Source organism: Phragmites australis, chromosome 20 (genome assembly GCF_958298935.1).
Source record: "Phragmites australis chromosome 20, lpPhrAust1.1, whole genome shotgun sequence".
NCBI lineage: Eukaryota > Viridiplantae > Streptophyta > Magnoliopsida > Poales > Poaceae > Phragmites > Phragmites australis.
This window is the reverse complement of record NC_084940.1, coordinates 12,229,197-12,244,379: the sequence shown is the minus strand read 5'-3', so window position 1 is coordinate 12,244,379 and position 15,183 is coordinate 12,229,197. Positions and strand designations below refer to the sequence as shown.

At 39.1% G+C, this 15,183-nt stretch overlaps 1 pseudogene; it reads left to right on the top strand.

Annotated features, from left to right (window-relative positions):
- The first annotated feature begins 3,052 nt into the window (after positions 1 to 3,052).
- LOC133901464 (uncharacterized) lies at positions 3,053 to 6,820 on the top strand (annotated as a pseudogene).
- Positions 6,821 to 15,183: the final 8,363 nt, after the last annotated feature.

Here is a 15,183-nt window from a genome sequence, read left to right as displayed (position 1 = left end):
TCCTCTTCATTTGTATTCCCCACTGCACTGGTGAACTCATTTGAGTTGCTACACAACTTCGGTTGGATTGTATTTACGCACTGTGTGTTTATTTGAGTGTTTTGGTGTTTGATCCGGGTGTTGATCGAGTGGGGATCATGAAGCCGAGAATTTGTGTTTATATCTTCTTCGTCAAGAAACTCTTCAATTTAAATATTTTTAATTTACTACTATTGTCGTTTCTCACCCTTTTGATCTTCACATCAAATTCATTTTGAACTCTTCTAACAATTTTTTTAATATACCTTACATTTCACTTTTATTATGTAAAAAAATACCTAAGTGAAATAAGAATAGTCATCAATAATAACCAAACCATATTTGTTACCGCCAATAATTATGTAGGCGATCGGTCCAAACAAATTCATGTGAAGAAGCTTCAATGGTCTTGTGGTCGTCATCACATTCTTGACGGAGTGAGGAGCTCCAACTTACTTGCCCGCTTGATATGTACTACAAATTCTATCTTTCTTAAAAAAAAACGTTTGTTAGTCCTAGAATGTACTGTTTCTTTAGAAGTTTAGACAAATTTCTCATACCAACATAGGCTAGCCGGTGGTGCTATAGCCAACCCATGCTAGAATTAGTAATCAAGCAAGTCTTAGACCTCACTTTATCCGTTGAAAAATCAATGAGATAAAATTTATCCTTCAACCGACCGGTGAAAACTATTGAAAAGTCTTTCCTTCTAGAGACTGTCACACCCTCATTAATAAAGAGATAATTATAATTTCACAAAGTTATAATACAAACAATAAATTATAGCTAAGAGATTTAACTAACAAGACATTTGAGATAGAATAATCATTAAAAATAGCAATTTTACCTAGACCGATTACCTCTCCTTTTCCATCATCTCTAAAGACAATATTTTTCATGTTATCCTCCATTTTCTTCAAATGAGAAAAACATGCACCTCTCCGATCATATGATTGGTACATCCACTATTGAGCATCTAACTTGATTCACTAGAGGAATATGCCTACAAAACAAGTTAAGCTTTTTGTTTTAGGTGCCTAAATTTGTTTGAGTCCTTTTACGTTAGTCACAAGCACTTTTGGCATCCCCACACTCCTTTTGACAACTTGATCCTTTGTGTGGGCACCAACATATAAAGCAACCACTTTACCACAGTAGTTTCTCTTCAAAACATAAGACGCATAAAAGGTTGCTTGAGGTGCATGGCCTTTGGGTTGCTTGACCTGTGTTGTGTGAGCACGTGGTTTTACATTTTTCTTGACGAACTTAAGGCACTCCTTGCTATTTATCATCACATGCTCATTTAGCTTGCTTGTATGCATATCAAAATCAAGACATCTCTTTTGCTTGTTATCCTTGAACTCAATGATCTTGTATAGTATATCTTTAGATTTGTATGTCTTGATACACCCATACTTAACCAAGATGTTTAGCATCTCATTTTCCTTTTGCAATGCTTTCAAAGATTGAACATTAGTAGAACAAGTATTTATATCAATATTTTAATAACATGAGCAACCATTACTAATGGAAGCATTAGAGAGTAAGGTTGCATCATTAGAGATGGAAGTACTATTCTTAAGAGTATCAAATTACACTTTAAGAGTTTTATGAGATTCATTCACACATTTGAAATCATCTTAAAGTGTAACATTACTACTCTCAAGACTAGTAACGAATTCATTGGCCAAGCTTAATTGCTTGGTCAACTCCTCAACCTTCTCCCTCTCTTTAACAAGTAGCTCCTCTAGTTCAAGGTTTCTCTCCTTTTTAAGGATAAGAAAGTCTTCTTATTTCTCAAGAATCTCCTCTTAACTCTATATTGTTTCCATTAGTTCTTTCATTTTAGACATAGCATCTTCACTAAGACCTTTAAATATGCTTTCACAACCACTATCACTATCACTATCTAGAAGCTTGGATTGTGATTTTACCTTGCGCCCTTTAGCCATGAGACACTTAGGAGTGTCGTACTCATGTCACCAAAAAGTGACTTTGTTGGTGTAGAAGAGCAAATGACGATGGTGGCGACTCCATCATCGGAGTCAGAGTCGAAGTTGGAATCCCACTCTTCGCCATGTGAGCTTGATCCGAGTATTTTTTCTTGTGGGTCTTGTACTTATCCTTCTTGAAGGGTTTATTCTTCTGTTCTTCCTTATCCTTACTCCTCCTCTTGTTAGGAAACTCGGCGATGAAGTGGCCAACTTCGTTATAGCAAGTTCTCTTGGATGTTCTTTTTTTTGGTATCTCTCTCTTGTATTTACTATAGCCATCCTTCTTCATAAATTTTTTAAACTTTCTCACAAAGAAGGCTATTTCTTCATTTTCTGAGCTCTCATCTTCACTCGAGCTTGATTCTTCAACTTGCTTGCTTTTGCTTGTCTTGAATGCTACTTCCTTGTTCTTGGAGGTGGAGTTTTTTTTAACAAGATTCTTGACTTCATTTGCTTCCTCCTTCATGAGCTCATGAGCAAGGATTCTTCCAAGCACATCGCTTGGTGTGAGCCTCTTATAATCTCTTCTTTTTCGGATAAGAGTCACCAAGGTGAGGTTTTTTTGGCGTGAAAGCTCTTAGCAATCTTCTCACCACCTTGTGATCATCTAGCTCTTCACATCTAAGCACTCTAATTTTATTCACCAATACCATCATACGATCATACATTGCTTGAGGGTTTCATCATCATCCATCACAAATCTTCCCAATTTGCCATCAAGCAACTCTATCTTGGACTCTCTCACGCTTGTGGTGCCTTCATGTGCGATTTGGAGTGTGTCCTATATTGTTTTGGCCTCCTTAAGCCCGTCCACCTTATTGAACTCATCGGGGATCAAGGCACCAAGCAATACACTTGCGGCTTGTGCATTACGGTGGATGCTTGCTCTTGTTCGGGAGTGAGCTCCTCATCTTCATTCGGCAAACCACAACCTACGCAAACACTTTTCCAAATACTTGGATGAAGAGAAATTAAATGTAATTTCATTTTGTATTTTCAAGCGACATAATATATAACATCAAAATATGGTGCACGCCCGGATGGCCCGGATGCCCAATTCCTGCTGTCTATGCGCGCCACCTGTTCGATGTGTGTCCTGTGATTGGTGTGGATGTCTATGCGGTGAACGAGTTGAGTGTGGTTTTTGTTTCATAGAGTGGACGGCGTTGTACACGACTCAGCTGACGCAGAAGGCGAAGAAGTTCCATGACGACGTCGTGAGGCTCGTGCAGATCGGTCCGCTGGTGAAGCAGGTAACACCGTAACATGCATTGTGGATTTCGTGAATTGTTTCCATGCATGTTCTGAAGATTAGAAGTGTTATGATATGTTGTGTAAACTTAAAGTTCAGATTGTTTTGCTGGATGAAGAGGGTCAAGTACTAGGCAGCAGGCGCCTCAAGTTGGGGGAAACCATTGAAACTAGGAAGAAATGTCATTTTCCAAACCATCTAATTGAGATTTGTGAGGCAAAAAAATCAGCAGAAAGGTTAGTTTCGTACACGCCCTAGTATAGTCATGAAGCTTCTATCAAGTCTGTGCCTCTGTGGGCTTGTGCCTCATGAGAATCCACGACTCATTTTTGTGAATTATGGAGTAATGTGCAGGTAACATTTTTCTTTGCTATCTCTCTGAGCGTATGCTATTTCTGCATTGATCGATATGCAGGTGTAGAACATATTTCAGAGGAACGTATGGGACTGGGTGCAATGAGTAAATCTCAAAAAAAATTTAGTTCACAAAGAATTCATGGTACCTGTATTAGTGTTACACAACACGTAGCTACATTCCTCCGCTTCCTTCACATTGCGATGCGAACCTTGTTTATTTCCATAATTTGTAGATCTTGACGAGATTACATCAGAAGTCACTGCTAGTTCTGGCAAGCTAGAGACTAGCAAGGTTGAAGTGGTGCCTGCTGGCAGCTCTGGGAGCCATATGGGAACAGACTCAGGTTTCAAAGGTTTGTGTGTGTGTCTACATGTCTACATAGGCTATCTGTACTTTGTAGGTACAATGATTTCTAAGTTTATTTTGAGGCTTATATAGTCATATGAAATGTGCACTCTTTGTAGAATGGAATGCCTTATACACCACCCAACTAACTCAAAAGGCAAAGAAGTACCATGATGGTGCTATAAGGATCATGCAAGTTGGTTCACACTCAGGGTAGGTCAGGCACTGGTGCCTAATACTTAATTTGTATGCTTATAATATCAAAATTGAGAGAAAAAATCCTCACAAACATTGACATAATGAAGTTGCTATTGCTAAGTTTGTGTCCAACAGTTTTACCAGAGGATGATGTTGCCTGTTAGATGTATGTAATAAAATCTTGGCATGTTGTGGTAGCGAAAAATCTTACTGTTGTATTAACTTCATGTTTAGATTGTTTTGCTAGATGAAGAGGGTGAAGTGCTTGGCAGCAGATATCTCAAATCAGTTGAATCTGTTGAAACTGGGACGAAATGCCAGCTGCCTAACTATCTCATTGAAGTTTGTGAGCTCCGAAATCAAAAGAACGGTTAGTCATATGAATGCCCGAGCGTTGTCATTTTGTATCCAACATGTAGCTTACAAGACCGTGCACTTGTGCAAGTAGGAACCTCTCTTTTTGTTCTATGACATGCACATGCTTTTTACTGCTGCATTATTTGATACCCATGTGTAGAGCCTAAACACTCTTCTGAGGAGGCTTTGAGTCGGACAAGACTGAAAATGTATAAAATACAAGTGACAAAACGAGTGAAAAAAGTAAATCTCCAAAGTTTGTTAGTCCATTTAAGTTCCAAGGTACTTGCTTGCAAAGTTACACAATAAATAATTGTATTTTCCTGCTTACCGCATTTTGAATTACAGCGATTGATTTGTCTTCACAATCTGCAGATGTTCAGAAGAGTAACTGGGGAAGCACTACATGCTCCAATAGGCCACAGATTGGCAAAACAACCTACAGTGACTTGGATGGACCAGTAAATTTCAATGGTAGCTGAGCTTAATGTTAAGACCAGTTAGTTACATCTCGTGCTTCTCATATAGCTTCATATAATGCAACTACTACTTGTTCCCAGTACTTTCGGGTCTTCGAGGGGGTAATTCAGACTGCGATGTCAATAAAAGGGCAGACTGTGGCAAATCAACATTTGATATCATGGATGACCCACTTAAATTTAATGGTACTTGGGATTAATTTTAGCATAATTCTATTTTCCATCCTCTTAGTATGTTTTTTGGTAGCAATGTTGCTTTTGCAGATATCGAGAGGGGTACATCAACCAGCTCGATTTGGCCTGAGGTTGTTGGCAAATCAAGTTCTAGCAGAGTTGGTGACCCACTACAATTTCATGGTACCAAGGATTAATGTTTCAAGCTTACATCTATTTAGTTCTACTTCATACTTCTGATATATTCTAATGCAGTGGTACCCATGTTTCTCCACAAATTGTAGATCTTCAGGATGGTACATCAGGATGCCCCACTAGTTTTATCAGGAGAGAGGTTGGCAAAACAACTTTTGGCAACATGGATGATTCTTTGCGGACTGGTTTGTACACCTTTACTCATTTCTAGCTCGAGTATTTGTTGCATGGTTTCTCTTGTGTAAGAAAATCAGGACAAACAATAGATACACAGGTGTTATGGACCCTATGCTTGATGCTAAGAGTAGCGGAGTGGTCAAGCAGACTGGCAGAGTTGTTTTTATGGTTTGGACTACCCAAGGATCATTAACAAGCACCTTAAACATGACGGTCCAATAAACATTGTTATATACTGTTTCTAAGGCTATCAGTTTGTTTGTAAAATAAGTTAGTTGTCTCAATACATCTAAATTTGAAAAATAAAATCAAAAGACTGTTCGACTAAAAACTTCAAATTAATATTCAGCTATGCTAAATTGTGAAATGTTGGTTTTGTTCTCAAGACTAATATTCAGATATGCTAATTCTTCCAGTAGCTTCATAGTATGGGCTTTAAATTAGCTTGCTACATGTTTCTATTAGCAGTTTATGTTTTAAGACATTCTTTATGGACAAATATTGTATTGCACCGTGAAGCAATTGTTGCTGAATTGTATTAGCTAATATGGAAAATTGGTTGTTCCATATTACTGAGAATTCCTTATTGGGTTGCATAGGTAAATACTAAATAGTTAATCTAGAGGTGTTTTACACGCTACAGGAAATATTTAATGTTTCTGTTTTCATTTTTCTTTTCCACGATTCTCATTTCACTTTACTTCTTACTTACCACCAGGATGCTGGCAATCTGAAGATCATAATATAAGTACATTAAGTTTCTGTTGTATGCTGCTATAGGAATCATGTATGAAGTAGAATACTCATTTTAGCGGTACTCATTTTTCCCTAGAAGGTGTCAGTTGGTGATCCTTGTGGTGACCAACTTAGATGACATGTACAACTAACCTTACCTATTTAGATTCATGTACTTAATAATAACAAAATATCATCTTTATCTTTAGCATCCCAAATACTGTCCATCATGAAGCCCCCATCAGAAGTCAAAATTTCCCAAAGTGCTTCATGTGGACAAACACGTTCATTGGCATCTTCTAAGTCAAGGATAGCTCTTGATGCGACTCATAGAAAGAACCCAGAGGTCGATGATTCAAATAGCACTTTTGATCGTAGTGGGAACTCTGGATTATCTCACTTTGCTACCCAATTTCGTACATCAGTACAATCTTGCTTGAACTTAGGAACTCTACAGCCAAGGAACTTAGTAAGGAATCAATGGAATGAATCGTCGGGGAACGGTCATCCAACTTATGATCATCAGAACATAATGTAAGATTTTGTTTGTTTAATATTTATATCCTAGAATATTGCCTTCTGGATTGAATAACCAATAAATAGTTTACTCCAATGATGCTTTTTAGGAGACCAGCAACTTTATGTTCAGGATTTGGCCATGGGGGATATCCTAGCATCTGACATGTCCATTGCAAAAGAGCAGAGACCAGAACCAGATTCAAGCAATCATCATACTGGAAGTTCTAGTGGTACAGAAAGCTGCATCAATTAGTTCCTGTACTACTTTGTAACAGACCTGTACATTTGCAATTTGTAAAGCCATTGAGGAAATGGTAAATATTGCTTATGTTTATCCATATTTGACAGATACTATGCCAGTTATGAATGTTACCACCAACCCAGGCTTGCAAGAAAACAAAAGTGGAATAGCAGAACAGGTATGCATTTTCCTGTGGAACAAGAAGAACCTTTGTGAATTTCAGACAGTAATAGCTTCATGAGCAACAACTTCCTGGCTTATACGACTGTCCACAGATGTGGGTTCTTTCTACGAGATCAGAGCACGGAATTACTAGTGTCTAGTTTTACACTCTCTGCCACTAGATATAGGTCACCTTTTGACATTTCAGTCTTCAATGCAATGTTTTCATAATTGTTTTTAAAAATTATATGCTAGGAAAGTAATACAAGTTTTAATTTATGAAATTATTTTCCATGAAAAATCTAATGGTATTGTTCTAATTTAGTCAATCTACACGGTTTTACATATATTTGAGCCAAAATTTCATTGACTACACATATCCATATGACGACTGTGAGGAACCGTCCAAATAGTATTCTAATTAATCATCAGGAGGATCATTATTCATAATCACAACCTCGACGATTAACCAGAATACCATTCCGGTAGTCCCGGCACGTGTTTTGTGCCCAGGATCGGAACACATGCCTTCCAACTCAAATATCACAACACAGTTTAATAGAGAGCAAATAATTAAACTGGATTACCATTATTAAACATGCAACTGCTTCCATAATTTACAACAAAAGAGGAACAACAACAACTATGCAGCGGAAGAAAAACCTATACAACAAAAGAGTATAGAGCCGTATGCCCTTAGGCTCCATACCAAAAGCGCCGGAGTTCGGAGTAGAAGGTGCTACTCCTGCCCGCCACCCTGATCGGCAGGCACAAAGTAGCCGAACACTGCCTCTTCCTCGCCAACCTGCGGACCTGAAAACAACTTAAGGGCAGCACCCCTTAGTACGAAGGTACTAGCAAGTCTTACACAGTATGAGTATATATATTCTCGACTCCAAGGATCATGCATTTAAAGCTGTAGCAAGGATTAAGACATGTTTAAGTTCATTAAGCGGTAAGCAACCTAGACTCTAGGTGTAAGCAACTGACTTAACCAACCACCTACTCAAACCCTGCCAACCAACTGATCAGAACAGATATATGAACAACAAGTGTATAAAAGCAAACCATTCCCACCAAACCACCAACCACATACCGACCAAACCACCCCAATCCAACCATGCCACAACCCACATCGAAACTCTACGACCAAAACATGGTCGCTCGGTGGAGATAAGCGATAGCGATGCTCATGACCGAGAGCGCGGCAGTTCGAACTGGTTATACACCCTGCAGGGGGATACTCCTGGACCCACACGACACAGGGACCATACGGCTTGTGCCACCCGCTAAGATGCACACAATGGGGTACCCGTGACAACCTTTCCCAACCAGGCCCAACCATGTGGATCAACCATAGCTCGGCGAGGCGGTATTAGAACTACTCCCCGAGCAAACTAATACCGCTAAAAGCCCGGACTCAAACCGGACTCACACCGTCTATGACGAGGCCCACATGACCACGTCTGCGAAGGTAATCAGCTCGCCTACCATTATATCAGCATGTGGTGAGTAAGGTATGTGCTAAAGCCGACTACACCGATGATCGGTGCTTAACCGGTGCAAGCGGTCTACGGTGTCCGGGTTCCCTCCCCGAACTGCCTGAGGACTCCTCGTGAGCAGATGACACCCCTAACACCGCCCATACCTCGTCTCAACTCACCACTCACCAAACCGACTCATCATCAACACAACCATAAGTGTGAACAAGTAATAAGTCCTAGGCTCGCGACAACGGTGGACGCCGTCGTCGACTTCTACCGGAAAGCCTAAGTACCACTAAGCATAGCGAACTAAAATTAGACCTCGATGACACCACTAGGCTCCTAGGAACAACACATGACACGTGACCGAAATGGGATAATGTATCGGCATAGGTTCTACCCAACTCAGTACCCGACACATGCAATGTATACATAAGCGTAGATAACATATTAAATTTTCAAGTAGACACGGTGCAATATGAACGATGCTTGCCTTGCTGCCCTGGATCAGAAAGGTGGGACGCCTCACGATCGCCCACGGCCTCCGGGATCGACGGATCGGCGTTCACTATAGAGAGCAACGCGTGCAATGTAATGAGCATGTATGAAATGCGACCATATAAGAAAAATATGCTCCACAATACATGACAATACTTTTCCCAGATCACACTATCCAAACCAGAATTTTCCAAGTGATCTCATAAAGTTTGGAGTTCGTACGAATTAACTACGAATTTTACAAGCTATCAGCTATCAGGAAAGCCTGATAAACCGTGCTCGGGGTGCCCGGGATGAACAGTACTCGCGGGGTACTCGGGATAAACAGTACCCGGAGTGCTCGGTGAACAGTACCCGGGGTGCTAGGTGAACAGTACCCAGGGATGAACAGTACTCGGGTGCTCGGTGAACAGTACCCGGGGTGAACAGTGCTCGGGGTGAACAGTAACCGAGAGTGCTCGGGTGCTCGGGGTGAACAGTACCCCCGGATGCTCGATGAACAATGCTCGGGTGAACAGTATCCCCGGGTGCTCGGGTGAACAGTACTTGGGCGCTACAGTAGTCAGCCTCGTGCAGCTCCAGAATAGCAGCTATTACGAAGGGAAAAACTAGGCTAAACTAACCTGGGAGTCTCTCTAAATCAAAGGTAAAAATACCTAGAAGGGTGTACAGGGTCTAGACTTTGCTCAACCGTCTAGCAACATGATTCCTAACTCAAATCCACATAAATCCTCATTTGTTTCCCAGACTGAAGAACTTTGCAACCCTAGTTCCAGATTCAAGATCTATCTAACCAAAAATGAGCATACTTGCCATGGGAGCCTAGCAGACTCACCCAAGGTCCTTTGCTGAGATTGGTGACCGCCAGTTGAAGGAGGAAACGACGAAAATGGCTTGGAGAAGAGAGAAAAAACTGTTGTTTCCTTGCTTCACCCAAAGAACACCAAACAAGTTCAGAACCAGCTCGAATTCCTTCGGGGAAACTGAAAATGAATTGGATGGACGAGTAGTCCTTGAGCTGGTGGTCACGTGAGTACCACATACGTACCTTGATCTTGCTCCCAGAGGTAGGGATCCAAAGGGGAAAAAGGAAGCCTAAGAGAGAGAGTGAGAGAGCCAACTCCAACTTGCTTCCTCAAAAAGCCTTATCTGGTGGAGTGGGTGAGTAGTACGTATGAGCAAGTTTCTTTTTAGGGGGAGAGAGAGTGTTGTTGCCCACCTATAGAGAGATATTTTCCACCCAAGTGGGCCCCATTTAACTAGAGGAAAGTCCAGACTTGCTTCTAGCTCCTTTATTTCTCTTAGTTTTCCTTCTCCCACCTCATTGATTCAAAGTGAGGTGCTCCAGTGACGCAAACTGGAACATGAAGCTGAAATTGCATGTTTTAGGATTAAAACACACAATTACGGATTTCAGGATGTGACAACGACCATCATTTAGTGTCTGAAGGAATACATCTTACTTTGCTAGTCATTTGATTTGATTATTTGTGGATTTGCAGCTAAGCACATAGAACATAACAGTGGACGGGAATTGTGATGGCCTCCCGTCTATTTCTACATACAACCTGACATGTAAAGACCCCAAGATTCAGGAATTAATAGATGATCGCCCTTCGTTTGACCTTGGCTTCTAAGTGGAAGGTATGGCCCTGTTTTATACTCAATGATACCATTATATAACAGGATCTGAGCTGTTTGCATTATGGCTTCTGCAAAGTTAAGTTTATTTTAAGTTGTCCTATTTTTTTCCTTGGTTTGAATTTTGATTGACTCGTTGAATTGTTCAGAGGGTGTACAATGTTGGCTGTATGCTAGTCAGTGATACATACCACGAGGTAGCTGTAGTCTATGCTATTTTGTTCATGCCATCCATACAACATACTATATATGAACTTGTCGAGCTCTCCCAATTTTGTCTCGATTCTCTAAGGTCCTCTTTATTTGACTTTTAAATAATAGTTGCATTATTCTCACAGGGAATGCCTTAATACAAAATATAAAATTTGAGCATCTATCGTGTGACACATTTTGAGGTAAATGTTGAAGCAAGGTCAGATTTTTGAAAAATGATTGGACCTCTACTTTCATGTCACATTCGGTTTTATGATCAAACCGAATGTAAAAAAATGTATTCTAGGATCAAGTTGCATACATATAGGTTCTGTGGATCAGCTAGAGCTTATAGAAAATTGGTTTATAGCTTATGGATTGTTAAAAGTTGGCTAGTAGAAAGCTATAGGCTGTTTGTATCTCTAGATTATAAGCTGGCTTATTGTTGGTTTTAGGTGTTAATTATCTATAGTACCCTTACCTTTATTGTTGACATGCAAACACGTGTGGGTGAGGAGGGTAAAGGGCAAAAGGGTCTTTTTAATATGCATTAGCTGAAATAAGCTAACTCTCCCCAGCTTATGAGATTATAGAAAGCTGGGTTGTTGGATTATTATAAGCTGGAAAAAAAGCTAGGTTGTTTGTATCAGCTAGAGCTTTTAAAAGCAGCTTTCTATAAGCTCTAGCTGATCCAAACAGGCTTATAGTGACGTCATAAGTGAATAACAGAAACAATATCCTTAACTTAAACGTACATTCGCTCTTACAAAAGAAACTAGCGATGCAGTGAAACTAAACGTAGTTTTCAACCTTCTAGGCGATTCCATAGGCAATCGACAGAGAATACACCCTAAATGCACTATCCTTTGTGAAGTCCTCAAAATCTTCCTCGACTTAGTAATATTGTTTGGGTATAGCGAATGTAAGTACATGGAATAATCAGCAAGTGTGGAGAAGTATGACATATGGGCCAATAACAAGAATGATTTAACTCAGGGATTTATTTGCATAAATGCTATTTTAGTAGTAAAACGGTTATAAAAGCAATATGTTTACTATGTGAAAGATCTTTTAAAATTTGAGCCAAAGTTCCAACCACCTTGGTACACAATTGAGGTTCCAACCACCTCTAACCAAAATTGAAACTGAATCACAGTTTTCACCACTTTGATCCACCAGAACTAACCAAAAACCATCCAAACCGTGCAACTAATCATGTGAGGAGTCCATGCCGCCCATGATCGTGAGCACGACTGATATATCAGTTTTTACTCTGCAGAGGTCGTATACTTTACCCACAAGTCATGATTTTCATTATACCCATGTTAATCAAACACTTACACACTTCCGAGATGTGCGACCAGGAAACCACTACAAAGCTTTTCCTTCGCCTCTTGTAACACGTGTCAACTTGTTAAGGTTTCACCGTCGTAACAGTACACCTTCCACTTCAGAAGCCCCCTCTTGCGCCCTGCGGATTCAGGAAGTACACTCTTGCATCCCCGTACCACCAAATGATCTTCACCATACTGAGAGGATAAGGGATTACTCGGCTAGGCTCATTCCATACCAGGCTTGTGGTTGTACTATTTTCATGGATAGTCGCTCAACGAACCGGTCCTTAATAAGGTATGGGTAAGTTCGCCATCATCTAACACAGGGTAATAAACAAATATCCGGCAAAGCCAACAATCTTGTTTGGAACACATCCACAAGCCAACCAACATGCCAAACTTGCATAGACTCTAAATTCCATGTCTAAGCATTTTTACCAAAATTATCATCATGATTCGCATTATTAAATGAAAACATCATTTGCCTATTCTACCCATGAGTAAGCAACATTAAGCAAGATCTACCCATAAAACTATAATCAAAACTATGACTACAAGGAATATTGGGGAAATGCTAGTAAACCCTAACCATGGGATATCATAATTGACCAGCATGCAAGTTGTAAAACAAAACTTTGTAAAAGTAGGCATAATATGTTTAAGGACACTTGTCTTCTCCGCTAAGTTGCTCGAAATCCACAGAGTCTTGGTCTTGGATATTCTCGAGTGGCTCCAGGACGGGATTGTCTACATGCGGAGAGAACAACACACTAAGAATAAGCACTAAACAAAGCTAACACAACAAACAAACACTAAGGCTGGCTACGACACGATTTTAGGAAGATTTAGGAACAAAAATCACCCAAATCAGAGCAATGACACGAAAACTATGACTAAACGAATTTTTAAATGGCTACAAACGGTGAAAACTATTTTTCTGAAATTAAACCTAATTTTTAAAAGGCCTAAAACATTGATTTATAATTTTCTAGAATTATTTTATAGCATAAAACTAAATAAAACAATTTATAGAATTTGTTTGCATTTTTCTAAAAATAAAAATAATTTTAAATGCAACAAAACATATTAAAAGCATTTGTTTTAATAAATAAAACATATTTAAAACATTATAAGAATTAATCTATATTTTTTAAACCATTTTCTAAAATAAAAAATTTATTCTAACATTTTTGCAAAAATAAATTTCACTGGAAAAACATTAAATATCATTTTTAGAAACAAAAACAGAACTAAAAGCATTTATCTAAACTATTTTTTATTTTCTGGAATTTTTTCTAAACATAAAACATAATTTTTGGAATATTCTATTTTCACGAATTATTTTTCTAGAAAAGACCTACTTAATGTGTCGACTGATGTCACTATGCTAACTCAGCGTGCTGACTCGGTTTGGACAAGTTGACTGGACCACTAAAAGTACATCTAGCGCTTATATGTTTTTTGGTAATTAATGACAATATCTATGGACTAACTATGTGTTGAGAATTGTTTGTAGTATGTTCTATAGTTGATGCATGAAAGATTGAGCATGGATTCTTTATGGAAAGCCATGTAGTTGAGACATATGCATCAAGATGTATAAATGATGAAGCATGTATTCGTTGAGAATTACCATGAGTTCAAAGAATTGCATCAAAGTTATTGAGATATTAGTGATGCTCATAAGAGGAAAGAAAAACTTATAGAAGATTGACGATAAGCATAAAGGGTAAGTTACTTGTGGAGATCAGTAACTAAAGGTATAAAGTTGTCAATTAAGTTTTATGGACTAACTCATATATTTTATATTTAAGAGTGGGTTGGGGTTAGGATCCTATAAGAAGATATAAGTTGAATTGAAATCATATATAACAAGAGTGAAAAATAAGATTAGACTCTATATATGATAAATTGAATTTATTGAAGATGTCGGATATAAAATGATTTTCTATGGCAACACGGTGAAAGGCAAGCAAGACTCGGCTATGATGGACTATCCGTGGTGAAGGGTAAGCAAATGGCTTGGCGCCGAGGACCAATGCGGTAGTGAAAAGCGAGTGAAGGCTTTGTATCAATGGACCGTGTGAGACCATGTAAAGCTATGAATGATTCGCATCAATCATATAAAGAATCAAAAAGAGATGAAGTGAAGATTATATGGAAGTTGGCAACTCTCAAGGTTTGAAAGAAAGAAACGGTATTTGAAGGTATTCAAAGGCTAAAATTGGTTCAAACAAGTTTTACATTTGAATTTGAGTATAGCATGCCACACTATTAAGAGGGATGCAACGTAGAGTTAATTGTCGTGTCTCAGTGCTCAAGAGTTTCTAACTAAATCCAAGTGAGAGTTCTTTTTAGAAATCTGGTGTGGAAAGTGTTCGTATTAGGTTTCAAAGTATTCCTAGTTTGATCAAATGTGTTTAGGATCAGGAATTTAGTTGGGATGTGTAGCCCTCTGAATAAGCTTTCTATAGAGTCCAAAATCGTTGAAATCGGACTTCGGAATCAAAAGTTATCGTTGTTTTTCAAGGGTTAGTTCTGTTAAATTCGGATACTCCAGGTTAGCCGGAGACTTCAGGTTTAGCTTCAGGATGGGTGGTCTGTTAGGGCCTTTTTGGTTTACCCAGATACTCCGGGTTCCAGATGCTCCTAGTGAGGTTCTAAGTTTGGGTCTTGGTTTGGGCATTTTTAGTTTACTCGTAGACTCCAGGTCAGTAAAAAAAGTGTTGTAACGACTAGTTTTTAGGGGTTGGGTATTTATACCCCTCACCTCATCCTTTGGTTGCTGCTGGTGCTCCACACGAAATACTCAAAGCCAAAAGAACTCCCC